Here is a 21,122-nt window from a genome sequence, read left to right as displayed (position 1 = left end):
TCGTGGTTGAATATGAATTTTCCGAATCTGTTCCCAGCCTCATTTCGGTGAAAAGATTCTTCTTAACTTTGTGTGTTTCGGTAGCGTTACGTAAAAAAGTTTTCAAAACTCAACCTAATGAAGAATTATTTTAGGTCGACTATGAGTCAAGAACGACTCTCTAATTCGGCAATGTTGTCAGTCAAAAATACTGTAGCTAAAGGTATCTTTCTTGATGACGCAATTTCAAAATTAGCAATATAGCCCAATCATCACAGATCAAAAAGTCGACTGGAGGAAAAGGAATCGTGTAGTCGTAAATTTTTGTACAGTGGTAAGGGGGGTGGGGGGGGGAGGGGGGAAAGTGTCAAGAACAAGATACCAAAAATCTTCATCGGTGGGGTGTGAGCGTGGGCGAGGGGGGGGGGGGATATTGTGCTCATGTACTTTTTTCTTGAATATCTCGAAAACCGCGGCTTCTAGCGAAAATGTATAACATTGAAATACATTTAATTTCCTACAAAAAAGTCCTAGTCGTTTTTCTCGAGGTCTAATAGTCTGCACGTTGCAGGGGATGGAATAAGAGCAAATTACTGAAAATAGCGCTTTATTGGTATAGTATTGATGTTTATTGCTAAATGAAATTCGTAAAGAACAAATATTAAATTTGTGTGTTCACATTTAAGCGCGGTAGAACCGTATTAGGAGATAAATTGTGTACTGGTGTTACAACATGGTGGAAAGGTGAGGGTAGAGGTTAGAAGTGTGAGAAAGATAGGTCTCCGGATTGTGATCATACACTTCCCTCCTTCATAGATCTGCAAAATGAAGAGCGTGCACGCAATTCCCCATTCTCCCTACTGCATTATGCCACAAAAAGCTGTACATGGTGTTTCACGACCCTTTAGCGGACCACTGGCGAAACGGTGCAAACGTACCCAAGGCTGTTTATTTATTTATTTTTTCGTGAAGGCCACATGGAATACAGATATGAATTACTAATAACATTAACCCGCCTAACCCGCGAAATGCGTTTGGACAAAACCTACGTAAATCTCTGCACATTGTTCTATAAAAACTAGAGGGACACTGATTCTTAGTCACCCTGGCCATGCCGTTCTAGGCGCTTTAGCCTGGAACCGCGCGACCGCTATGGTCGCAGGTTCGAATCCTGCCTCGGGCATGGATGTATGTGATGGCCTTAGGTTAGTTAGGTTTAAGTAGTTCTAAGATCTAGGGGACTGATGACCTCAGAAGTTAAGACCCGAAGTGCTCAGAGCCATCTGAACCATTTTTAATCACCCTGTACTGGAGTGTAGCATTCTTCCGGGAAAGGCGACCTGTTCCACCACGAGTGCTGTTCGCTTTTCAGTTTACAGACTGACCGTATCTCCCCAGCATTTCCAGTCGAGTTCTCTTACACAAGTAAACGAAATAACTTCATTCAGTTCATTAACTGACGACTACCTTCCCTCACGCTCCGAAACCCCACCACTGCCTTTCCACCCTGCTGCACCCCTAGAATCCAATTTATCACCTCATACGGTTCTAGTGTACTTATATGTGGAACGAACATTTAATATTTGATCTTAACGCACTTAATTTAACAATAAACATCAATTTTATACCATTAGAACACTATTTTTAAAAATCTGTTTCTATTCCATCCCCTACATGGAAACTAAAAATTCTAGAAGAAACAAATGAACAGGTACGCTTTGTAGGAAATTTAATGTAATTTAGTTTTGTACAGGCAAACATTTTCGCCAGAAACCACGGTTTTCGAGATATTGAGGAAAAATCTAAAAATTGTGACTTCCAAACGCCCCTCCAGTTCCACGCTCACTCTCCACCGGTCGGTATTTTTAGTATGTTGTTCATGACTCTCCCCACTACATTGTACAAAAATGGGCCACTAAACGATTTTTCCATATAATTTTCCATCGTTGACTGCATTAATAGAAAGAGTTTTAAGGAAGAGATTCTAAGCTATATTTTATAGTCACCTGGTACTAAAAAGATTTTTTGTTGTTTTTGTTGTTTAGTTTAGTAATCTATTCAACCGTGTTACTTACAAAAATATATTTTTTTTACCTTCATGAAAACTGTTTACTAAATAGTTAACATCATACCTTGCTTATTTAACAACCTGCATCAAAAAACTGTTTACCAAAATAAATTTTATATTTTTGCGGGGATGATGAGGATGGTGTGGGCGAAAAGGGGGGGGGGGGCTGTTAAGTTAAAGCAAGTTCAAACTTCACATCGAAGTAGTTTAAATTATATTTACGACAGTTCCATATAATGCAGCATCTTGTAAACGCAGTTTTAGCAGTCATAAAACGTGCTAAATCTGCGTAGAAAAAATTGCGGGAAGATAGTTGTGGAAGGTCTGGATAAGGGATGGTGGCGCAGCTGTGGGAAATTCTGCCAAGGACGCAGTATTACCACAGTGGTATTACCTTCGTACGGCTCTCACTGTAGTCGCTCTCTTTAGTCGATCTGTTGCGTCTTCTACGTGTTCTGCCAACAAAACAAAGTCTTTGGATCGCCATCCCAAACGCAGTTTATATGTGATGGTTTCAATGGAAGTTGTTCTCGTTAGTCGCACGTTACATAGATCGTTTGAACGATTCTTTTATCGAAATGATGTGGAAACAGTCACTTTACAGGATATGTGTTCGTAATGTAATCCCTAAGTATTCAGTTGAATTGATAGCTTTTACAATTGTGTGATTTATCGATTCCTTTTATTACTCAATTCGAAGACCTTACACTGTTTTTTAGAGTCAATAGTCACTTTTCGCACCATACAGATTTTTGTCTAAGTCATTTGACAATTGGTTTTGATCTCCTGATGAGTTTAATAGACGGAAAACGACAGCTTCATCCACACAGAATCTAGCAGGGCTGCTCAGGTTGTCTCCTAAATCGTTTAAATAGAATTGATTAAGAACAACAGAGAGCCTGTAACTTCTCCTCGAGAATCGCCAGATATTACGTCTGTTTCACTTGAGGACTTCCCGTCAATTATTACTAACTGTGACCTTTCTGACAGGAAATTCAGATCCAGCCGCACAACGGAGACAATGCTCTATATGCTGGTAATTTGATTAGAAGCCATTTGTGATGGATGGTGTCAACAGACTTCTGGAAAGTTAGAATTATGGAATCAGTTTGGGAATCAATTTGAGATTTCCTGTCGATAGCACTTATTACTTCGTCGTTGTCGGTTATTGAGAACTGAGTAAGGCCTACAGTGCAGGGGGATTTTATTAAATTATCGTGTTTGTGGTGTTGTAATGTTCTTATCAATTTTTTTTCTTTTTTTTAAAAAAAAAAAGAGGTGTAGCAGGTCAGGGGGCGTGTTGTTCAGACAAGCAAGCATATATCAACAGCTCTCTGAAATAGGAGATTCGTATTTACATTTGCCTGGCACAGATTTTCATTTTTCATCAACTCATAGCACAGCCGAAGTTTAGCCACATTTGTAGATGCGAATATGATTCTCGTATAAGCCTGAATAGTTCTGTGGAAACTATTTCAAACTTAAATTGGTTCTTGCGGCTGGTGTCTCGCATTGCACGTCTCCTTAATCCTGCCCCGCTTTATTACTCATAGCTCTGTTCCTTCTTTGAAGCGCTCTACTGCGTGAGGTCCCATGGTGTAATGGTTAGCACTCTGGACTTTGAATCCAGCGATCCGAGTTCAAATCTCGGTGGGACCTAATATTTTTTCGAGTGTATTCGCCTTCGGAATCTTACAGTTTATAGTGTATAACCCGAAAAGATCATTTCGCTAGTTACTTGCAGAAAAATCAATACTGTTTACTAACCGTACGAAATTCGCTTGCGGAAGGTTAACAACTTTCCCTATACGGAAAAATGATTTAGAAAAGAATTCTCCCTTGCCCACAAACAAAGAGAAGATACACGGGACATGAAATAAGGACTGCACTTAACTGATACGAGTTGTTTACGAGTCTATTTAGGTAAAACTAACATAGTCGAATTCCAGACTGCGCCTCATTCGAAGTACAAAATGGATTTTCAAAATCATATTTCCATATAGAGAAAGTGGTTAGAAAGTCCGGAAAAAAGAGAGAGGAGAGGAGAGGAGAGAGAGAGAGAGTCTCGGCATAGTCAGAATTTTTACTTACGGGCAGCATGTAATTGTGAGTATTAAAAAATGCAGAAAGCATGGAATTAACAGAACGTAAATGTGAATTTTTGTGTTATGCCTTCATTTGTTTGCCTCGTGTTTCTTTTTTGTCATAATTTACGATAAAAGTAAAATAAAGTATGACGTCGTTTATCGTTTCGTGATTGTGCAACAGACAAATGAGCTATTGTGGCGGTTTTACTCGCTATGAAAGTAAAGTTAAATTTTTTACTTTGTGAAAAATTTGTAAATTATTAGGGCTGCGTTCAGGCTCACATATTCAGATATATTCGGTAAATATTTATTTCTATGGATTCTTCTCCTAGATAGTAAAAAACAGTACTGCATCCAGTTACTGTAAACAGCTTTATTTAAAGCCACACGTTTCGATTTTCCGCCATCATCAGGCTTACTTCGCTGTTCTACGCAGTTCGACATTTCGTCAGTCTTCTTGTTGGTAAACAGTTCCTTGTTTTGTGTTTGGTGTTTTTATCTGTAACCAAGGTATTTCAGTCTCGATATAGCACTTCACTTCTTCTGGAAAGACACACTGAGTAATCCATATGGTACCAATATGATAAATGTGAAAGCAGCTCTCTCTGTCTGTCACCTTTTCACGCTTGAACCACTGAATGGAATTTGATGAAATTTGGTATGGAGATAGCATGAACTCTTGAGAAGTACACAGTCTAGGTTTAAAAAATTAAATCAGTGGACAGAGGTGATAGTAGTCCATAATAGTGAATCAAGGGAGCAAAATGTCTGTAGGCAATGCATACCTTTGCAATACGTTGCGCAGGCGATAAGAGCTACGTCAAATTGTAGACGCCAAAAAGATCTACTCAAAAGTCCACGAAGTCATATGCTTATGCTTGACGTTCATCCATAATTACTATTTTTGGCTTTTGGATTCGCTGCGTCAGGCGTCATGCTTAGAGGTGGCGCATTTTTGTCTTCTGATTGCGACCGACGCAGCAAATGCGAAAGACAAAAATGGCGATTGCGAGCGAATCATGAAGATTGTGAGTGAACTCGCAGATTTTTTTGTAGACATTTTTGACATCTATATTTTATTATGAAATCCAATTATGTATCACGTACTGACTAGGCAGCGTGTTACTGCCGGCAAACTCTTTACTTTATGTAGCAGATTACATGTAAGCGAGTGAACGAACTTTCGTCAAACATATGTAGCGGCAATTCTGATTAAACTAAACTTTAAATAAATAAAAAATGCATTGTAATCGATGCATTCGTGTTGAGCTGTGATGTCATAGAAAGACGTTAAACTTACAACATGGGACTTGGTGTGATGGAGCAACGGAGGGATCGCAAGCTGTGCTTCTCCGGTATTTACTCGTCGTAACAATAATGCCGATACGCGAGCGAACGGCTAGCCGAATATACAAATAAATAGACACTGTTACTAATCGATGGAGTACCTTCGAAAATGCTTACAGGTGGCACTGTCTACGTAGCAGTGTACAGCTTTGCTTTGAAGTTATTTGATCTGACTCAGGATCTGTTAAGCTCATTGAAATAATTTGTTTTCAAGAGAGATTCAAACTCCCGTAACCATTACTGGAATGCAACGTAATTTTATACAGGTATTAAAATTTTATTTGTTGCAAATAAAAATCTTCTACGGTATTTTTCTACATATCACATACAAAGGTTTTTCACGATAGTAGAATCATTTGCTAAAGAGACATTTATGTATAATTTTGTTGATCGGAAATGCTTTCTTGAAAAACAAATTGGAAATTTGTGGTAAGGTCTTATGAGACCAAACTGCTGAGATCATCGGTCACTAAGCTTACACACTACTTAAACTTAAGCTAACTTACGCTAAACACAACACACACACCCATGCCCGAGGGAGGACTCGGACGGGGGGAGCCGCGCGAACCGTGACAAGGCGCCTGAGACCGTTCGGCTACCAGAGCGGCTCTTTCTTGAAAACTTACCACGTTTTGTATAGAAAATTTACAAAGCACGAAGAAGGAATTGATTCAGTACAGCGCAACACTTAGGAGATGTTCGCCCTTTTGATTCTTGTGCCCCATTCACAAAGAGAAAAAGTGTATCCGCCCCTGTTTGTGGGGGGCTGATGCATATGTGCGTTTATTTCAAATTGGTTCAAATGGCTCTGAGCACTATGGGACTTAACATCTGAGGTCATCAGTCCCCTAGAACTTAGAACTGCTTAAACCTAACTAACCTAAGGGCATCACACACATCCATGGCCGAGGCAGGATTCGAACCTGCGACCGTAGCAGTCGCGCGGTTCCGGACTGAGCGCCTAGAACCGCTAGACCACCGCGGCCGGCTGTGCTTATTTGTTTGCGTGTGTGTGTGTATGTCCGTGTGCACCTTCGGGCCTACAGAAATGACAAATTACTATGTAAATAATCACTTGTTAACACGATGAAACCAGTACTGATGGCAATTTTGTGACCTCAAGCTGTAGGCCTACGTGCACGTGCATTCACGTGTCGTATTAGTGTCGGAGAGTTGTTGTTTAGGTGATCAAAACATAGGAGTTAATTCTTCCCATCGTAGCTCTTTGCGACGAAGAGAACTGCGCTTGTCACAGAATAGTTAACATGCCAGAAATTTACAGTAGAGAAATATGGTGTTTAGAATGTGCTTGAGGGAAAATGGCTCTGAGCACTATGCGACTTAACTTCTGAGGTCATCAGTCGCCTAGAACTTAGAAGTAATTAAACCCAACTAACGTAAGGACATCACACACATCCATGCCCGAGGCAGGATTCGAACCTGCGACCGTAGCGGTCGCTCGGCTCCAGACTGCAGCGCCTAGAACCGCACGGCCACTCCGCCCGGCGTGCTTGAGGGAAATAAGTGGTATATGGTAGGGATACTCAGTGAGACGACGTGTCTCGAAATACGCTAGGACTTGTTGAAGTCACATAGGACTCAGAGGCTGTAAGCCAGTGTTTGTCAACCTAGTCCCCGTTGCCCACTGGTGCGCGTTAGAACTTTCATGTTGGGCAGTAGGCGGTAGGGGTTTCGAAACCATTTTCATTAGGTTTTCGTAAAATTTTGATGTAAAGCGTTTGGTAAGTGATTATTATTGTATGCTTTCACTTGCTGCAACTGCTTTATAAATTTTATGAAGTTACTTCTGTACATTATAAATCACCATTACTGTGGAACCGGTGGGCAGTTAGCAAATTTTACTATTAACAGAGATAGAAAAGTGGGCAACAGGACAAATGGTTGAGTACCCAGCTGTAGGTAGTAAGCAAGTAAGCACGCTTCTGACGTCACGATTCCACAGCATTCCAGAAGCCTGAGGAAAACAGGCCGATTGCTTTGCGAAACAGGCTAATAGTCTGGCTGACTAAAGGAGGAAAGGCCTTCTAATTGCAGCAAGTAGCATGCACGCGATCTGGTAAGTCTGCAACACCAAAAAACACACGAGCGAAGTTTGGTAGCCGCGCGGTTTAAGGCCCCATGTCACGGACTGCGCGACCCCTCCCGCCGGAGGTTCGAGTCCTCCCTAGCGCATGTGTGTGTGTGTGTGTGTGTGTGTGTCTGTGTCTGTGTCTGTGTCTGTGTGTGTGTATTGTATTTTGTTTGTGTTTTGTACTTAGCATGAGTTAGATTAGCTAGTGTGTAAGTCTAAGGACTGATGACCTCAGCAGTTTGGTCCCTTAGGAATTCACACACATTTGAACATTTTTTGAAAGTTTTGTTATTTAATTTGGGCTGTGCCAGTCATTGGGCATAGAACCGTAGTACTTTTAGTGCATTTTGATGACAACGAAAAGGATATTGCGGGCCTGAGAATGTCACATATTTCCCAGAAAAGAAAGAGTAATTTGTTATCTGCTCCCAGTGTATTACTTTAGAAAGCTTAGATACAACAGCCATGGTTCGCCATTTGAAGAAACATACAATATTTCGAAGCAGTTAAGTTAGGAAATTAGTAGCTGTGTTTTATGGGTTACTTGCGCAGATATGACTAATATTGGCAGTACATTAGTCAGATTTTAGTGTAATTTTTATATATGTTTGTTAGGGATAAAAACTTTTAATTCTGTCATCGTACATATAATGTGGGTCAGCTGTCATTGAAGTAGCCTTATATAATTACTTCCTTACTTTCCTATCTCTGCTCTACATTCACTTACTCTAAATGTAAAATGTATTCAGACATCGAGATGTTTCTGCTTTGGATATTGGTTAGAAGAATAAGAACGTGCGCTGCAGATCGTAGATGCTTTAATAGTTATTTTACATACCCGCACCATCACGACCAACGCCATATACTATTTCCACTCAGTGAAGGAAGGCAAAGGAAAATTCATCACTGGAGTTGTGCAAGAAAAATTAATAATGTCGATGAATGCTGCGAGCCGGAGAAGAAAAATAAAGAGTTGCTCGATCCTCTCTCTCATCTGGTAAGCGAACAGTGACATGTTGTTGTTATGGTCTTCAGTCCTGAGACTGGTTTGATGCAGCTCTCCATGCCACTCTATCCTGTGCAAGCTTCTTCATCTCCCAGTACTTACTGCAACCTACATCATTCTGAATCTGCTTAGTGTATTCATCTCTTGGTCTCCCTCTACAATTTTTACCCTCGACGCTGCCCTCCAATGCTAAATTTGTGATCCTCTGATGCCTCAGAAAATGTCCTACCAACCGGTCCCTTCTTCTTGTCAAGTTGTGCCACAAACTCCTCTTCTCCCCAATTCTATTCAATACCTCCCCATTAGTTATATGATCTACCCATCTAATCTCCAGCATTCTTCTGTAGCACCACATTTCAAAAGCTTCTATTCTCTTCTTGTCCAAACTATTTATCGTCCATGTTTCACTTCCATACATGGCTACACTCCATACAAATACTTTCAGAAACGACTTCCTGACACTTAAATCTATACTCGATGTTAACAAATTTCTCTTCTTCAGAAACGCTTTCATTGCCATTTGAGTCTACATTTTATATCCTACCTACTTCGACCATCATCAGTTACTTTGCTCCCCAAATAGCAAAACTCCTTTACTACTTTAAGTGTCTCATTTCCTAATCTAATTCCCTCAGCGTCACCCGACCTAAATCGACTGCATTCCATTATTCTCGTTTTGCTTTTGTTGATGTTCATCTTATATCCTCCTTTCACGACACTGTCTATTCCGTTCAACTGCTCTTCCAAGTCCTTTGCCGTCTCTGACAGAATGACAAAAAAGTAGCTCTGAGCACTATGGGACTTAACATCTGAGGTCATCAGTCCCCTAGAACTTAGAACTACTTAAACCTAACTAACCTATGGACATCACACACATCCATGCCCGAGGCAGGATTCTAACCTGTGACCGTAGCGGTCGCGCGATTCCAGACTGAAGCGCCTAGAACCGCTCGGCCACTCTGGCCGGCGACAGAATGACAATGTCATAGGAGAACCTCATAGTTTTTATTTCTTCTCCATGGATTTTAATACCTACTCCGAATTTTTCTTTTGTTTCCTTTACTTCTTGCTCAATATACAAATTGAATAACATCGGGGATAGGCTACAACCCTGTCTCACTCCCTTCCCAACCACTGCTTCTCTTTCGTGCCCCTCGACTCTTATAACTGCCATCTGGTTTCTGTACAAATTGTAAATAGCCTTTCGCTCCCTGTATTTTACCCCTGCCACCTTTAGAATTTGAAAGAGAGTATTCCAGTCAACATTGTCAAAAGCTTTCTCTAAGTCTACAAATGCTACAAATGTAGGTTTGCCTTTCCTTAATCTTTCTTCTAAGATAAGTCGTAAGGTCAGTATTGCCGCACGTGTTCCAACATTTCTACGGAATCCAAACTGATCTTCCCCGAGGTCGGCTTCTACCAGTTTTTCCATTCGTCTGTAAAGAATTCGCGTTAGTATTTTGCAGCCGTGGCTTATTAAACTGATAGTTCGGTAATTTTCACATATGTCAACACCTGCTTTCTTTGGGATTGGAATTATTACATTCTTCTTGAAGTCTGAGGGTATTTCGCCTGTCTCATACATCTTGCTCACCAGATGGTAGTTTTGTCAGGACTGGCTCTCCCCAGGCCGTCAGTAGTTCTAATGGAATGTTATCTAGTCCCAGGGCCTTGTTTCGACTCAGGTCTTTCAGTGCTCTGTCAAACTCTTCACGCAGTACCATATCTCCCATTTCATCTTCATCTACATCCTCTTCCATTTCCATAATATTGTCCTCAAGTACATCGCCCTTGTATAGACCCTCTATATACTCCTTCCACCTTTCTGCTTTCCCTTCTTTGCTTAGAACTGGGTTTCCCTCTGAGCTCTTGATATTCATACAAGTGGTTCTCTTTTCTCCAAAGGTCTCTTTAATTTTCCTGTAGGCAGCATCTATCTTACCCATAGTGAGATAAGCCTCTACACCCTTACATTTGTCCTCTAGCCATCCCTGCTTAGCCATTTTGCACTTCCTGTCAATCTCATTTTTGAGACGTCTGTATTCCTTTTTGCCTGCTTCATTTACTGCATTTTTGTATTTTCTCCTTTCGTCAATTAAGTTCAATATTTCTTCTGTTACCCAAGGATTTCTACTAGCCCTCGTCTTTTTACCTACTTGATTCTCTGCTGCCTTCACTTCTTCATCCCTCAGAACTACCCATTCTTCTTCTACTGTATTTCTTTCCCCCATTCCTGTCAATTGTTCCCTTATGCTCTCCCTGAAACTCTGTACAACCTCTGGTTTAGTCAGTTTATAACAGTGACATACATAGGGGCAAACTCCAGCTTTGTGAGAAGAAATCGCAAATTTAGTAAAATTAGTTTTTTGTTTGTATGCGTAAAAGAATTTCTAGTCATCCAGTAGGTGGATACACTTGCAGTAACAAAGTCGATCGTTTAGAAACCCCCATGTAACATAGCGGTACTTGGTGCCAAAGATAGTTGTCAAGAGTTCTGTCACATATCAGTTTTTTATATTAGAATACAAATGACTGTCATCATTATTTTTATTCAATTGACTGTGGTTGCAGAGCGTGATACCTGGTACGACAACCTACACTACTGTCTAGGTAGTTTCAAAAAGCTGATCCTTCCCCTGGGGACAACGGCACCCATACCTGGGGGCAAGGGGAGAGTCTGTGCCCTCCCCCATCCACCATCTCTCAGGTAAAAGAAAAAAAACATTGTACTGTCAGGTCTTTTTCGACAGGGGTATCCTGAGACAAACAACAGAAAACTTCTATGCGGTACAGAATATTGCTGCCAGTCTGTAGGACCCTCGACCAATACTAGAGGAATAGATCGACTGGACATCTGTGCAGAATATTTTGTCGTCCATGCTATTCCAATGGGGAAAAAAGTGCAGAATAAGAGGTCTTTACTGCTAGAGAGTGGAGACATTATTGACTGGCACTCGTGTTTCGCTGTGGAAATGAAACACGTTAGGGAAGCAGACACAGAAATCCTCTGTTGGATGAAACTTGGATAGATATTACTATGACAGTTGGCAAATGTTCACAGAAGGATGATGTCGGTGTTATGGGATTGGGAATCTACTCCAAAAAATTTATAATGGAAGTGTTGGATCGAGGAAGTGTTTCGTCAGGGAGCCCAACTAAAATCCTGAGCTAGGTCCACAAAAGCCGATTACCGTGGTGAAATGCAAATATGGTTCTCCCAAATGTTTCTCCAAAGTCAGTCACTATGATTGACAAAATATTCACACAGTATGATGCCAAAGCGAGGATGCTGGAATGGCTGCAAAAAAGGGGTACTGCTTGTAAGGGGACTGTAAGGAGGTAGGCTCTGTTCTCTTTAATTCTAGAACATATACCTGGTAAAAAAAGTATGAGATTGACGAAATGGCCAAAGAGAAAGGCCACACGGTTGTCTGCTTGCCACCCTGTAATTGTGATTTAAGTGTGGTAGAAGTGGCACGGGCAAAAGTAAAACAGTCGCTTAGGGAGCGCAATATTTCAGGGGATATGCCCAAAGACAGTCTGTTTAAGGCCACAAGTAAACTACTTCTGTCGGTAACTGCTGACGACTGTGAAGGCTACTTCAGAAAGGTCCATCAACTGGCAGACGATTACTGGAGGTGCAGCGGTGTCGTCGAACCCACAGTAGACGAAATCATTATTCATACTGGTGAATCGGACAGTGGCGATGATAATCAACCGTGCACAGGTGAGGAATGTAATCAGACGGATTCTGAGTGACTGATGTGCACATACAGTTCAGCATTATATGTGAATAAATGTTCAAAATTTTACTCATTCTCTTTTTATTGCCACAATATAAATTTTACTAATCATTCTTCCTAATTTAGAATTGTTTGTAAGAACTGTTACGGAATTAGTAGCAAAAGCACCACCATTCGGCACGGAACTAATTTCACGAAGCCTGTAAGCTTTCAATACGCCCCTGTCCCCACTTTCTCTTTCATAGACGCGCGGTACGTAGCTGTCGAAATCTGTTACGGCGCCGGCTAATAGATGGCGCTGTCAGTTCCACTCGGAGCTCGAATTGTACGTGTAGGCACAAGTGTTGGCTGCACTGTGTGACGTCAGAGCGGCTTCTATCCCGCATTGCTAATCTACCCACGGCATCCAGTGCGCTGGTAGTTGACGGGCGGATCCCGCAACGCCCTCACAGTCCATTCTTCATCTTTTGTATCTCAAAATCTGCATTAAGTATTCTGGCACGAAGATAAATAGACGTCGATATGGGAATTAACTTCTGTGGTCATCAGTCCCCTAGAACTTAAAACTACTTAAACCTAACCAACCTAAGGACATCACACACACCCATGCCCGAGGTAGGACTCGAACCTGCGACCGTAGCGATCGCGTGGTTCCAGACTGTAGCGCCTAGAACCGCTTGGCCACACCGGCCGGTCTGACCTCGTAATCGATAGGACGTTAAACTCTATAAATCTTCCTTCCTTCCGAAATTGTGACTAATTTACCAAAAGTAGAGACAGAAAAACTTTGGAATGAAACACATAACTGACGGCGAGCGAGAGTGATGATGGCATTTGGCAGATGCCTTAGCGGCTGTATGGTGACGTCAGTGGTCTGAGCGCAGGGTAACGTAATTCTGGATGATCTGATTGTAGCAACTAACTAGCAAGAATTAACTGTTTCACCGAATAATAGGAAACCCTTTATCGATGCTTGAGGCTGCGGCGCTCAGTTAAATGTTCTCAGCGTGGCGCCTGAACGGTAGGTTCGGAGAAGCGGTAGCTGTCGTGGTAATGCGTCTTGGTGGCAGAATAACTCAGGTCCTACTAAGAAAAGGGGAGCATTTAAAACCGCAAGTTTCGAAGAACGCGGCCGACTGCACAGCCAGCCTAACGGTGCACATTCGCCCAGTCTTAGGCAGGCTGCTTCGTTACATTACGGTGCCAGACACCGACTTCTTCTAACAATCAAAAGCGCTTCTCTGGCACCTTTCTGGTGCATTCGTACACGAAGGATCATTCAGACTCAGCTCAAAGGTCTCTCTTACAATGGAAAACGCCATCTTGGCGAAAATTACTAACTCTGAACTTCTGACTTAATTCCAATTACGACAAACACAAATTACTGACAATACTTCTATACAGTAGAAATATTACTGTCAATTAGGTATCTCCCTTTCACACTCGCAGTGCTCGTAAAACCATGAATCAAGTTATAGCCAAAATTAGTTCACATCATTGCTAGCCTCAAAAGCGCGTTCATCTCTAATTAACCTACCGTATTTCTGGTGAGGCGATAATAGTTTGCCGCCTGCAGAGTGTGACATGACAGTACGAAATTAAAGGAAGCGATATATGCCTCCTTATTTCCATTTATACCACCTGTGTCTTACAATGTTCTCTCTACAAATAAAGATTTGTGTAGGTGCTTCAGCAATCCCGTGGGATGCTCCTCCTAACTGAATCTACACTCCTGGAAATTGAAATAAGAACACCGTGAATTCATTGTCCCAGGAAGGGGAAACTTTATTGACACATTCCTGGGGTCAGATACATCACATGATCACACTGACAGAACCACAGGCACATAGACACAGGCAACAGAGCATGCACAATGTCGGCACTAGTACAGTGTATATCCACCTTTCGCAGCAATGCAGGCTGCTATTCTCCCATGGAGACGATCGTAGAGATGCTGGATGTAGTCCTGTGGCACGGCTTGCCATGCCATTTCCACCTGGCGCCTCAGTTGGACCAGCGTTCGTGCTGGACGTGCAGACCGCGTGAGACGACGCTTCATCCAGTCCCAAACATGCTCAATGGGGGACAGATCCGGAGATCTTGCTGGCCAGGGTAGTTGACTTACACCTTCTAGAGCACGTTGGGTGGCACGGGATACATGCGGACGTGCATTGTCCTGTTGGAACAGCAAGTTCCCTTGCCGGTCTAGGAATGGTAGAACGATGGGTTCGATGACGGTTTGGATGTACCGTGCACTATTCAGTGCCCCTTCAACGATCACCAGTGGTGTACGGCCAGTGTAGGAGATCGCTCCCCACACCATGATGCCGGGTGTTGGCCCTGTGTGCCTCGGTCGTATGCAGTCCTGATTGTGGCGCTCACCTGCACGGCGCCAAACACGCATACGACCATCATTGGCACCAAGGCAGAAGCGACTCTCATCGCTGAAGACGACGCGTCTCCATTCGTCCCTCCATTCACGCCTGTCGCGACACCACTGGAGGCGGGCTGCACGATGTTGGGGCGCGAGCGGAAGACGGCCTAACGGTGTGCGGGACCGTAGCCCAGCTTCATGGAGACGGTTGCGAATGGTCCTCGCCGATACCCCAGGAGCAACAGTGTCCCTAATTTGCTGGGAAGTGGCGGTGCGGTCCCCTACGGCACTGCGTAGGATCCTACGGTCTTGGCGTGCATCCGTGCGTCGCTGCGGTCCGGTCCCAGGTCGACGGGCACGTGCACCTTCCGCCGACCACTGGCGACAACATCGATGTACTGTGGAGACCTCACGCCCCACGTGTTGAGCAATTCGGCGGTACGTCCACCCGGCCTCCCGCATGCCCACTATACGCCCTCGCTCAAAGTCCGTCAACTGCACATACGGTTCACGTCCACGCTGTCGCGGCATGCTACCAGTGTTAAAGACTGCGATGGAGCTCCGTATGCCACGGCAAACTGGCTGACACTGACGGCGGCGGTGCACAAATGCTGCGCAGCTAGCGCCATTCGACGGCCAACACCGCGGTTCCTGGTGTGTCCGCTGTGCCGTGCGTGTGATCATTGCTTGTACAGCCCTCTCGCAGTGTCCGGAGCAAGTATGGTGGGTCTGACACACCGGTGTCAATGTGTTCTTTTTTCCATTTCCAGGAGTGTATTATCGAGTGGTGATCCCAGGAATTTAACAATCTCAGTTTTTTGACACCCTATTTTAGACATCTACTGGGAGGTAACTATTCACAAGTTCTGAACTGCATATAATGTGTCTTTTTAAACTACAGTGAAAAGAACCGGCTAAGAACCTTTCAGCAATCTTCGTAAGAATTTCATCAACCGATCTTTTTGAAACTATACATGATTTTCTATTTATTGCAATGTTCGTATCATCTGCAAACAAAACAAACTTACCATCTGATACTGTTACTCATGAAAAGTTGTTAATATGCACAAGAAAATTAAGGACCCTAAAATGGAACAATGTACAGTCTGTGTCCAAATTAATATGATACTTAAGGGAATTGATGAACTGACATGATATTATTTATTTAACCTATCAGTTTAGGGTTACACATATTCACACATACGGTCCTTTTTTTCCATTTTAATTACCTAAGAAATAACTGTAATTTTGATATGGCAAATAACTGTAACATCAAAAATCTTTTTAGTTAGGGTGTAGGTATTTTTAATGATTACTTGTGTTCTTATAGAAGGAAATATCATTAAAACAATTCTTTGATTTTGCCATTGTCGATATGTTGGTATCAATGGTGTTTCTAGAAGAAAAAACATATAGTCAGTTTTTTCCTGTTGTTATCTATAAATACTGAAAATTAAATGGTAAATGTGCTCTCAATAAATACGTTTATTCGTTGTATGTTTGAAACATAGTTTTAGTTTTTCTGGACTGTATTGGTGTTGTTACATTGCAAATTAATATTTTAGGAAGCCTAACTAAATTTATAAATGTTTTCAGATATGAGATTAGCTAAGGACCTTTCACCAACAAAAAGGGACGTATTAAAGACCTCTTGACTAAAAACTATCTCTCAGATATTTTTAAAATTTCCTGACTAACATTAACATAAAGTTGCGTAGAAACGAATTCTTCACACCCAAACTAAAGGGTACATGTGGCAGAAAAGAAAAGCTATTTCCTCCTGCCATGCACAAGTTGCAAAAGGTAGTATCGGAAGACCGGACAGTAAGCACCACTAGAAAGAAAATAAGAGATGCAGTGGCTTTCATCTCTACCACAACAACTTGTAGAAGATGCAGAGCTGTTCGTAAACCAGGACTTAACGGCAAGATGTCGAAACAACAATTGAACTGGACTAAGAAGTGCAGACACTTCACTGTGGACGACTGGGGATCAGTATGTTGTTTTAATGTTTTCCCTTTCTCTTAAAATATTCCACTTTCATTATACATGATAAATTATGTCACAGGTATGTTTCACTGAAGAAAATACCATTCAAATTTTGATGAAAAGGTTTCAGTCAATTAGGAGAAAATGCCCTCCCCCCCCCCCCCCCCACAAAAAAAAAAAAATACAGCAAGGATAGTGTCATTAAGACTATCAAGCATACAATATCAGTCATGACAAGATCTGCAATTTGTGGTAAGGAACTGTGAAGACTCAATGTTGTTCAAGAACAATGAAACAGCAGCAGTACACTCGAGTACCACGGACGCACCTGCTTGCCCATTTATGAGACTGGTTCAATAAACAAGAAGAAACCATATTCATACAAAATGGTGCACCCTGCCACACAGAAAACTCCGTAAAAAATTTCATGAAGTGTAAAAATGTACCTCTGCTGGACTGTCCAGGCATTTCTCCTGACCTGAATCAAGTTTCCATTCGTGATCCGTACTTCCTCGCATTTAATGGGGGACTCTACGTTAGCAGATTTTGACAATATTGGTATTCAACTTAATTACATCTTGTCATGTAATGAGAATGTAATTTTACTTTGAGTGGTGTTTCTCTTGCCACTGAGTGTCTTGCATTGCCTGGCGGCTTGCAGAGCGTAGATGTAGATGAGTATGCTTTGTAGTCTTGGTGACTAGAGCATTCTTCCTTGCAATTGCTAAAAATTAGACAGTAGTTACGCAGAAGTTTTCACGCGTTATTAACAGGTACTACACACATCAAAAAAAGTTTTGCATCACCTCGATTCAGAGAATTCCGGAACCGGTACAGAAAATTGGAGTAGATATCAACATAAACATCATTTCCGACCTTTTTATTGCTCATGAAAACCACACACTGCATGTTGTACCACCATAAAGCGATACCTTCAGAGATGGTGGTCCAGATTGCTGTACACACTGGTACCTCTAATACCCAGTACCACGTCCTCTTGCATTGATGCATGCCTATATTCGTCGTGGCATACTATCCACAAGTTCATCAAGGCACTGTTGGTCCAGATTGTCCCACTCCTCAACGGCGATTCAGCGTAGATCCCTCAGAGTGGTTGGTGGGTCACATCGTCCATAAACAGCCCTTTTCAGTCCAACCCAGGCATGTTCGATAGGGTTCTTGTCTGGAGAACATGCTGGCCACTCTACTCGAGCGATGTCGTTACCCTGGAGTAAGTCATTCACAAGATATGCTCGATGGGGGCGTGAATTGTCGTCCATGAAGACGAATGCCTCGCCAATATGCTGACGATATGGTTGCACTATCGGTCGCAGGATGGCACTGACGTTTCGCACAGCCGTTACGGTGGCTTCCATGACCACCAGTGGCGTACGTCGGCCCCACATAATGCCACCTCAAACCAGCAGGGAACCTCCATCTTGCTGCACTCACTGGACAGTGTGTCTAAGGCGTTCAGCCTGACCGGATTGCCTCCAAACACGACTCCGACGATTGTCCGGTTGAAGCTACATGCGACACTCATCGGTGAAGAGAAAGTGATGCCAATCCTGAGCGGTCTATTCGGCATGTTGTTGGGCCCATCTGTACCACGCTGCATGGTGTCGTGGTTGCAAAGGTGGACCTAACCATGGACGTCTGGAGTGAAGTTGCGCATCGTGCAGCCTATTGCGCACAGTTTGAGTGGTAACACGACGTCCTGTGGCTGCACGAAAGGCATTATTCAACATGTTCAACATGGTGGCGTTGCTCCGAGCTATAATCCTTAGGTAGCGGTCATCGTCTGCAGCAGTAGCCGTTGTCCACTGCAGCAGTAGCCCTTGGGCGGCCTGAGCGAGGCATGTCATCGACAGTTCTCTCTGTATCTCCTTCATGTCAGAACAACATCGCTTTGGTTCACTCGGAGACGCCTGGACACTTCGGTTGTTTAGAGCCCTTTCTGGCACAAAGTAACAATACGGACGTGATCGAACCACGGTATTGATCGTCTAAGCATGGTTGATCTACAGACAACACGAGCCGTGTACCTTCTTCCTGGTGTAGCGACTAGAACTGATCGGCTATCAGACGCCCTCCGTCTAATAGGCGCTGTTCATGCGTGGTTGCTTACATCTTTCGGCGGGTTTAGTGACATCTCTGAACAGTCAAAAGGACTGTGTCTGCGATACAATATCCACAGTCAATGTCTGTCTTCAGGAGTTCTCGGAACCGGTGTGATGGAAAACTTTTTTTGATGTGTGTACAAACGGTACCTTTTGGCAGAGGTCGACGAAACTTTCGGTGGCCTCGATTAAATGCAAGAGTACGTAAAACGGATGAGAATAAAACTAACGTACGCTAGATTATGAGCACTATACCTACAATGCATTTAAACCGTACAGATTTGCAAGCAGTTACGAATCGACATAAATTCGCAGGACACCATATGATGAAACCAGCTTCTGTTTTACACAAAACAAAACCAAATATCGAATTATTTACCCCACCCACTATTACGGATGAGGGCAGAACTCAGAATAAGAGTAAAGTATTTACAATGCGATTTAAAGAGTGCAACACACATGAGAAGGTCGTAACGAGGAAACAATTTCCACTTGATAATAGGCACACGGTCGAAATTGCAAAGTTGGGTTTCACAAATAAATACGCTTTACCACCAGAGCACCATAAAATACAAATTAAAACTGTTATCATCTAGTATTTGAATTTGGCAAATCAAGAAAACAGATTCTCACGCCGTATTTTCCCGAATTCGAAGTTCAGTGCCATGCTACTAAGAGCGCTACTGTCGGTCTCTGTTTTCGTATAGTAACGTGGGACTTGCACTTATGATATTTTGGTGTTGTGTGGGTACTGGCCAATCAGAGCGCTGGAAGCGTAGTCTCATGTTTCGGTTTGGACGCCTTCTGGATCTATGCGCAAAGAGTTGCATTTAAGTGGTCCAAATTCACGCCTGCTGCAGACAGTGCGAAGCGGATTACATCTGCCAGAACGATTATAGTCAGCATTTTCTAGAATGCAAATTGTAGTATCCTTATTGATTATTTTGCAAATGGAGAAACAGTAACTGGTCAGTACCACGTAAGTGTCTAGAAATGAGGTTTAAAAGAGGTGGAAATAAGTCTGAATTCGAAAAGAAATAAATTATCTTGGTCGAGACCATATACCTTCCCATGAAGGTGCTTTATCAGTGGGGAAACTGGACGATTAGAAGTATACATTTTTTATTTCAACGAAGAGTCTTTTGCAGTCATAAATGCACTGAAGAGCCAAAGAAACTGGTACACCCGTCTAATATTGAGTAGGGCCAAAGCGAGCACGCAGAAGCGACACAACACGACGTCGCATGGACTCGACTAATGTCTGAAGTAGTGCCAGAGGGAATTGTCATCATGAATCCTGAAGGACTGTCCTTAAATCCGTAAGAGTACGAGGGGGTGGAGATCTCTTCTGAACAGCACGTTGCAAGGCATCCCAGATGAGCTCAATAATGTTCATATCTGGAGAGTTTCGCGACCATCGGAAGTGTTTAAACTCAGAAGAATGTTCCTGAAGCCATTCTGTTGGAACTTTGGACATGTGGGGCGTCGCATTGCCCTCCTGTAATTGCCCAAGTCCCTCGGAATGCACAATGGACATGAATGGCTGCAGGTGAATAGGCAGTACGCTTACGTACGTGTCATCTGTCACAGTTGTATCCAAACGTCTCAGGGGTCCCATATCACTCCAGCTGCACACGCCTCACACTATTACAGAGCCTCCACCAGCTTGAACAGTCCCCTGTTGACATGCAGGGTCCATGAATTCATGAAGTTGTCTCCATTGCCGTACACGTCCATCCACTCGATACAATTTGAGGTGAGACTCGTCCGACCAGGCAACATGTTTCTAGTCCTGAACAGTCCAATGTCGGTGTTGATGGGTCCAGGCGAGGCGTAAAGCTTTGTGTCGTACAGTCATCAAGGGCACACGAGTGAGCCCATATCCATGGTGTTTCGTTGAATGGTTCACACGCTGACACTTGTTGATAACTCAACATCGAAATCTGCAGCAGTTTGCGGAAGGGCTACACTTCTGTCACGTTGAACGATTCTCTTCAGTCGTCGTTGGTCCCGTTCTTGCAGGATATTTTTTCGGCCGCAGTGACGTCGGAGATTTGATGCTTACCGGATCCCTGAAATGGTCGTACGGGAAAATCCCCACTTCATCGCTACCTCGAAGATGCTGTGTCCCATCGCTCATGCACCGACTATAACATCACGTTCAAACTCACTTAAATCTTGATAACCTGCCATTGTAGCAACAGTAACCGATCTAACAACTGCGCCAGACACTTGTTGTCTTATATAGGCGTTGCCGACCACAGGGCCGTATTCTGTCCGTTTACATACAGTATCTCTACATTTGAGTACGCATGCC

General features: G+C 42.9%; 1 non-coding gene across 1 annotated transcript; it reads left to right on the top strand.

Annotated features, from left to right (window-relative positions):
• The first annotated feature begins 3,634 nt into the window (after positions 1 to 3,634).
• Trnaq-uug (transfer RNA glutamine (anticodon UUG)) lies at positions 3,635 to 3,706 on the top strand. Its single transcript has one exon. It is a non-coding gene; the product is annotated as a tRNA-Gln (tRNA).
• The last annotated feature ends 17,416 nt before the right edge of the window (positions 3,707 to 21,122 follow it).

This window comes from Schistocerca cancellata, chromosome 4 (assembly GCF_023864275.1).
Source record: "Schistocerca cancellata isolate TAMUIC-IGC-003103 chromosome 4, iqSchCanc2.1, whole genome shotgun sequence".
NCBI classification, from domain to species: Eukaryota; Metazoa; Arthropoda; class Insecta; order Orthoptera; family Acrididae; genus Schistocerca; species Schistocerca cancellata.
This window is presented reverse-complemented; position numbering and strand designations above follow the sequence as displayed.